This window comes from Notamacropus eugenii, chromosome 5 (assembly GCF_028372415.1).
Source record: "Notamacropus eugenii isolate mMacEug1 chromosome 5, mMacEug1.pri_v2, whole genome shotgun sequence".
NCBI lineage: Eukaryota > Metazoa > Chordata > Mammalia > Diprotodontia > Macropodidae > Notamacropus > Notamacropus eugenii.
In genome coordinates, this window is record NC_092876.1 from 16,482,507 (window position 1) to 16,491,234 (window position 8,728).

Genomic DNA, 8,728 nt, shown 5'->3' on the forward strand with positions numbered 1-8,728 from the left:
CCCTTGTCTTACCTGGAAATTACTCATATTTTTTAAAGGATGTGATAGAATTAGGCGACTTCTAAATGCCATAGCCAATTCAGAAATTGTCCTCTCAATATATTTTTCAGTGATTGAGTGCCAGTATATTCCCTGTTGGTCTCTTCTTGAAGAATATACAAATGAAAAATCATCTCAAGGGAGATAATGCATGGATGATGGCATGTTTGTATATCACAAGCCATGTATGTACAAATAAATGAGCTCAGGGGCATTGCTTGGGGAAGAAATGGGGGACGGTGGTAGAAGTGGTCTCTGAGGGTCTGGGCATCACAGTCCTTACAGAAAGTGATATAATCACAGCTGACAGTACCAGAGAACATATATAGAATTTCTGAGTTGCCTGTCTTTGTAGCAGCACCTCTAATGATTGACATCAGGTTCAGCTGAGCAAGAGAGGCCTATTGTTTTCTTTGTCATCAATACTTGTAAAGGTGAGAGGGGTATCAAAACTGGGATTATAGACTGGGATCACTGGGATACCATATGTAGAGCTAGAAGGACACTTTGAGATCCTCAAGTCCAACTTGCTCATTTGACAGATAAGGGAACTGAGGCCAAGTGAGATGACTGTGCTTTCCCAGGTTCTCAAGACTAGCTATCTGAGATAAAATTAAAAGTCACATCATTCTGACTCAAAGTTCATTGCTCCACGTTCTATGCCAAGTGAGTATGGGGAGGATCTGTACAAAGTCATTGCCCTTGTATTCTAGTTGGTAAGGCAAAATTGAACAAGTAAATACTTAAAGCAGCTCACATTTATATAATACTTTTCCTTATACAGAACACTTCTTTCTCAAGAGATCTGATATAAAATGTTGTACTCAACGTAAGGATTAGAGAACTGGAGTTTAGAGGAATGTAGTAAGTTTCAGAGATGTAGCTCAAATGCTGGCTCTTATGTCTTATAATTATTTCAAATCAACTCCTTTCATCATTTGATGCTGCCTTCCCTGAAATTTAAAACAGAAAAAAAGCCTTTTCCTAAATATGGAGAAATAATTAAAAAGTCTGTGAAACATCTTTCTCTGAGGATCATCACCAAAAATGGTTTTCTTGTCAGGAAAAGGATAAGGATAGCCTACTAAAATGTAAGAAGACATAATAAAAAGTACAGAGACCTTGGATAATCCCTTCCCACATAAGGAACCTGTGATTGCTTGAGGGATTTACTTGGTGGAGACACATCGCACATGTGCAAGGGCTCTGAAAAGTAAGACAGGGAGGAGACTAAAGGCAGGTTTGCAGCTATGTGTGAAAAAATGGGGAAGTGATGGAAGGGGAAGATGTGCAAAAGAGTAAAAAAGATGTGCAAAAGAGTAAGCTAAGTAAGAGTAAGTAAGAGTGTGACAACATCCATGGCGGGGTCATGGAGTCAGGCAGTCTGCCATCTTCTGAGTCATCTTACCTCTGACACTGATGCCAGACACTCTACTCCCCCTATCGGATACCCAATCCCTAGCTCCATTCTTCAAAACAAGCATTCTGCACAGCGTTGGGCCCCAGCTGTTGAGGACTTCCATGGCTAGGAACAATGACTCTACTGCAAGAGAGAGAAAACACCAGAATTATATTGATGGATTCCTTTACTTGAAAGTCAAGTGCAGCCCTGAGTAAGAGCAAGGCAATTCAGCAAGAGCTTATTTCTTCAAAAGCTACTTAATTGAGGAAGATATTGGGGTCTGAGTGTGCCTTCTCTACATGTGTATGTGTATTTATTTGTGTGTGTACCCTCATGCATGTATGTGGTGGGGTAGGTGTGCAGTACTGTTTCCTGACTACTTAGTTCACTAAATCCATTTCCAAACATACTTTTCAGCAAATAGACCTTTTCCTATCCCTGAGATATCATTTACTCTTCTTTAGTCTCTTTTGCCTCCTCAATCTGGGTTTACATGGGGCAGACTGGAGAGAGTAGAAACCCCTCCATGCATTAGGGGTAATTCCCAAAAACCCCTGATTGATATTTATCTATATCTAAAGACTGAGTGTCCAAGGTGACTGGGTGTTTTAGTATCACACAAAATAGGCCCAGTCAGATGAGAAAAGAACAATTCCTAGCATTCATAGAGTAATAGGTCCCCTGAGACCATCTGACCCAAATTCTTCATTTGACACATAAGAAAACAGAACTTGAATCAAGTGAAGGGTCTTCCTATGGCACATACAAAAGACAGTAAGATCCAAACCCAAGTCTTCTAATTCCCAAACCATGATAATGGCATTGTCCATACCTATTATTTCACAGTTGAGGGTATCTTCTTATGTGGAATGTCTCTCCACAAATGCAAATCAGGAGCTTTGACCCCAATAACTGGGCGTTCTAATGTGTTGTAATGAACAAATCTTGTCAGGATGCCAAAGCTGTCCTCCCCACCTCTCCAGGATTCACTAATCTGCTACTCTAGTAGCAGTAATCGCATTAGTCCATGCTCATTTAGTACTTTAAACTTAGCAGAGCAGTTTCTACCTTTTTCTTCTCCGCAGGGCTCTAGAACTATTTCTTCCCCAATATACTGCTTCACCAGGACCATCTTAGACTTCTGGGGCTTTATTCTTCCTTATTTTGATGTGATTTGCCCAGAGACAAGTACTTATAAGTGAGCTGAGAGAATTGCTTTGATACTATGTTTTCTGGTTATAATTGTTAATATTACTACTGCGTTGCAAGAAATGAAATGCTCTATCAAGGCATTCTTAGGTGCACTGGCTAAAGGGATTCAAGAACTTCTCACAATCTAGTTATGCTTGATTCACTAGACAGATGGAGACTAGAAAATGATGCAAAATAGGTAAAAATACATATTCTCGCCTTTTATTTTTGAGGAACGCATTTTCATGTGAAATGCAAAATGAAGATATTCATATATCCACCATCACTATAAGACGATGATGATAATAACTTTAACTTGAAGTTACAAAATGATAGCATCACTTAAATATGGTGCTTTTTGAGTATAAAGTATTTAATCCAAGAGTCAGAAAGATCATACCTGTATGACCTGGGGCAAGTTCTTTCACCATTTTCATACCTTGAACAGCCCCATGTATGAGACAATTGAACATGAAAATGGTGAAAGAACTTGCCCCAAGTCATACAGGTATGACCTTTCTGATTCTTGGATTACTGTTCCTTCTGGAATTTCCATTCGGATAATTTTCTGGAAAGGAGAGCAAAATGACCTGAAACACGGAGGGTTTTCCTCTCCTTGATGGATTCTTTTTACCAGGTAAGGAGGTCAATCTCTGCCACATTTCTTATTACTCTTTAATCACTGAGTGGGCATTGCTTCTGTCAGACTGAAACCTGTTAAACATCTTAGTTTGAAAAGCAAAGGTGCCCCACTGAATGCCGGACCATCTCCATGTGTCCTGATTTATCTCTGGCCACTGGACCAAGATGGTTCTGGAGGAAAAAGTGAAATGTGTGACTTTCACATCCTGCTTTCTCTAAAATTCAAGTCACGTGCCTGTCATAGCATCACACACCTGATGTCATGGTCATCATTGAGAATGATGGACAAACAATAATGACAACATTTAGATCTTCTGTTTGTTTCAGGTTACTGTGGTCTTTGTGTAAGAGGCTGATCAAACGCTACTTGCTTCCTGACTGAATGCCAGTCGTCCCAGTAATCCTTATTCAACAGGAAATTCTTTCTTAGGTACCATGTATTTGAGTTTCTTTTCTTTTCTTTTCAGCAGAATCTTTGCTATAAGCTTGGAAATTTTAGCCATATTTCAGTCATGCTCTTTTACCCAGACCATAGATTTTTGTTTGGATTGAGTGAATCAAGAATTTTTTTGTGTCAGTATGATTCAGCTCTGTGGGAAGAAGAAATTAGGAAGTGATAGCTTAAGTATGAAATATGTTTTCACATCTCAAAACAAAATGCCACATCACAACAATAACATAATAATAAATGATGTTCAGATTATATAATACTTTGAATTTTATATGGTTAAATTCAATTTGGAATTATCCAGAAATGTTTCAATTCCTTGATGTGGATTAGAGTTAGAAATACACGTATGTTTGTTTGTAGATCTGTGTCTGTCATATATCTAGCAGATCCTCAATTACTTACTGGATGCGTGGCCCTGGGAAAGTCATTTAACTGTTCTGTATCTCAGTTCCCCCTTCCATAAAAAATGCAAAAAATAGTACCTAATTCCCATGGTTGTTTTGTGGGAAAAAAATTAGATAATTACTGCACTGCCCTTTTAAAACCTGAAAGCAGTATATAAATCCTAGGTATAAATATATAAATATAAATTGATTCTATAAATCAATATAATATCCACATATATTATATAAATATTTATAAATCATATGTGTGTGCATACATACATGTATGAATGTACAAATGTAATGGGTATCTACACTTAATTAAATGGCATTATGGAGGCAAGTATGAGATGGGAGTTTGGAGAAATGAATCGAGGGTTTTGTGCCCTCAAGGAAGATACTGCTGCTTTGAGGAGGAAAAGCTACAGCATTTAAAGCAATAGATATTGACTCTAGGTACAGTATGAAAATCTAGGGGAGAAATCTGGCAGAAATCTAGGGGAAGCAGCGTAGTCTGCAAAGGCACATGTAGGGACTGGAGACTTGCCAGGCCCCTAAAGGAAGAGAAGAATATTTAGGCATCTTTCTGACCAAAGTTGTTCCAAGGTATGCTTGAGTCCATTTCCATTGTTAACTGTTCAGTATGAATATTCACACCTCAGAAATCAGAAGAAGTTGCACATCAAAGCTCAAGGAATTTCTCTGTTTCAGTGTTTGCTAGACCTAAGAAAGTGATGGAGAACATGTCAATAGTGCACATTAAATTTGAACCACATTCCATTTTTCAGAGAGCTGGTAGTTAAACATGTACAAATACATGGAAGAGAATGCACAACACACGATATAAAAAGAAGGTGCTGAGAAAATACTCATTGTCTAGATGCCGTAATATCCAATTCCCTCTTTAGAGATGTACAAGATGCTCCTGGAATCCTAAAAGGAGCTGCCCTGATCACAACGTTCTAGGAACAAAGTAGCAACTAGGTCTCCAGTCCTCTTCATATTTGTGTATGGGTATGTGTTTGTATACACACATATATACATATATACATGCACATACGTGTGTTTATATGTGTGTATATATGCAGATATGTTTATATATGTAGGTGTATATACATATGCATATATGTATCTAAGTACGTATGTAATCCTAACTGAAGATCTAGAAAAGGAAGCAAGGATCACAGTGAACCAATATGGCTCCATCAAAGTTGAGTTATACCAGTATTACTTTAATGTCTTTTGATAACGTCACAAAACTGTTGTATCAAATGAAGAGTATGAATATAATTTACTACCACAACTGGGCGTTTTGTCAGAACCTCCTGTGGACACCTGCCTTCCTTTTACTGGCTTATTTTATTACTCATATCATCGCTAGTTTTAAAGTGACTAAATAATATATATTTCCTCATACATCATATTAAATGTAAAATTTACATTAAAATTATGGCTCACTAATTATATTTAAATTTACTAGGTTAAACTAACTCTCTTTGATTAATCAATAAGCCCTGAGCCCACAACTCAGTTTATTAAATGTTAACAAAATTTTATTAACAAAATATTAACAAAATTGTTTTTTCATCATATCTAGTTTCCCCTCTTTCTACTTTTTCTATGTGCATGTGTCAGTGTCTGAGTTTCTGAGGATGTGTGTGTTTGCATGTGTGTGTGTGTGTGTATGCAAGGGTGTATGTGTGTGTGTGTGTGTGTGTGTGTGTGTGTGTGTGTTGGGAAACATAAGTTCTCTGGTGGTTATTAAAGAAGACTTTACAATGTGACCATGTTTCCAGAATTGAGAACGTAGCAGTTATGGATGTATGGATAATGCATGTAGGTAACTCGGAGTGCAATCTATTTCATAATTTATACATTGAAAATAATCATTTATGTCAGCTTGACTTTTATACTATTTATCAATGGTTGTATCAGTAAACTTGTCGATTATTAATCTGTGTGGTTTAAGGACAATATGATTATCTATCTATCTATCTATCTATCTATCTGTCTGTCTGTCTGTCTATCTATCTATCCATCTATCTCAGACCTGTCATATCTATTAAGGCACAAGTACATAGCAATATCATTTTACCATAAAAGTAATGAAAGGTGTAAGTTCAGAGAAATGTGGAAATATTTGCATAAATTGAAATAGAGCAGAGTGAATCTAACTAGAAAAATTTATATGCTTATTACAATATAAAGAAAATTGATTGTGAAAAAGATGAGAACAATTGTCAATTCAATTATAAGCCAATTAACCAGTAAACATTTATAAAGCACCTACTATGTACTGGAGATTTTAAGCAGTAGTAATATGAACTGGGGTAAATGAGAGTCCTGAGCCGCAAGAAGCATACAATCTAATGGGGAACATAACACACAAATGACTATGTCCAATCTATAGAAAGAATATATAGGAAATGATGCACCTAGGAAAGGTATTGGAATTCAAGAGTAGGGAAGGCTGGACAAGCAGAGGGAGGGTTTCCTGTAGGTGCTAAGAGTTCATTTGGGATGTGAAGGCAGCCAAGGAAACCAAGAAGCAGAGACAAGAGAGTCTTCTAGTGATGGAGAACAGTTCATATAACAAGAGCTGGCAAATGAGTGTCCAGTTGGACAAGGAGTGGTGGATGTCAGTATCATTGGATCACACAGTATTTTGGGGCAATGTGATGGATACAAATTACATTCAATAACCACTTATTAAACACTTGCTTTGCACCAGGAACTCGTAGTCTCCATGCTGCTGATAAAAAAAGAAGCAAGCCAACCCTGTCTTCAAGAAGGTTAAAATTCAGAGAAAATTAAAAAGTGTGGGGGACAGATTTCTAGAGGGTTTGAAAGTTAAACAGACAGATTTACATTTGTTCCTAGAAGTGATAGGGAGCTGCTGGAGTCTATGGGTAACATGTGAATTCCTGTGTTTTAGGAAGATTACTTTAGCAGCTGAGTAGAGAATGGTCTGGTGTTTAGATAAAGCCTTGAGGCCTGAAGACCAGGGAGGCAGGTGATTGTAATAGTCCAAGCACTATATGGTGATGGCTGCCCACAAGGTAGTGGCACTGTCAGAGCTGAGAAAGGGGCATATCCAAGAGAGGTTAGCAAGGTAAAATTGACAGGTTTTGATAAGAGATGGATGGTGGAGGCTGAGAGAGAGTGAGAATGGCACCTAGTATGTAAGTTTGCATGTCAACAATCTAAAAAAAACTTACATTTTAGTACTCAACCCAGAAGTTGGCCAATGACTGTATGTTCAGAAAATGTCACTTATGAATAAAGAATCAAAAGATCAAAGGCTTATTAATTGGCTCACAACAGTATGTCAATATGTGATTAATACTTGAATTGAGAAGAAAATCGGCAGATGTGAAATATGATGGATACCAAATAGAATCACCAAAACATAATGAAAATAACTACAATATAATTGATGTAAAGTTACTGATTATCCAGGTAGGATTCATTTCCAAAAAGCCTGTCTACCAACATGCAGTCCTATGACATATTAGAAGAAATATTTCAAGTGAGAAGAAATGTCCATTGTAAATGATATTCAAGAAGGTGAAGTTGGTACATGTTCGAAGAAGCCCTGTTTTGAAAACACTAAGAGTTATAATGTTACTGTATAACTCTCCAGCATAATTTCTTTTTAGACTCAGGGATGTTCTCTTGAGTACGGTAGTTAAATGGTACAATAATGAATAGTGCTAGACTTATAATCAGGAAGACTTGAGTTCAAATCTGGCCTCAAGAATTTACTAGCAGTGTGACCCTGGGCAATTCACCTAACCTACATTTGCCTTACTTTCTTCATCTGTAAAATGAGCGTAATAAAAGCACCTCCTTCTAAAGTTTCTTCTTAGAATCAAAAGAGATAATAGCTGAAATCAGCTGGTGGAAGGCCTGGAAAATAGTTAGCCCTATATAAATGTTAAGTATTACTGTTGAACAGGTTGGCATCAGAAAAGACTTTGGGAAATACTGAATTATTAACATATCAAAGGTAAAATATTGTTTTATTTAACTGGGATGACACTATGAAGATAATATCGTTAATGGTTTTTGCTCATTTTAATCATTTTATCTTGCAACAGAAAAGGAAACTGGATTTTAAGATGTGTAGAAGAAGTAGAAGATACTACTCTCTCGGAAATTTCAGATCATGTTGCTATGAAAAATAGGCACCTATAAATCTATGTTATCATTTTCTCACCTCTGTATAATCTTTTTGAGAATGTATATAGACAACATCCTAGATAAAAATTTAAGAAGATAATAGGTAGCCATTGATAGAAGTCTGGGATTTGAGCAGTGTGCCCAAGCCATTGGTATAAGCCTGAGGGAGGGGCAACATCCTCTAAGACTTTTGTTATAAGTGGCAAGAGGGGGAGTTTCCTCCAAGACTGGTAAAACAGTGGGGGAGGGGCAATGTCCCTCAATGATTACGAAAAGCCTAAACTTCTCAATTAAGTCCATGAGAGGTCAATTGGGCATGAACAAAGTCTAGTTATCTCTATTGAACTAATCTGTAAGGCTTTAGGTTAGATTCAAAAACTGCTTGGTCAATTTGGAAGTCTTTGCAATCCATTAGATTAAACTGAGTGGTATTATACA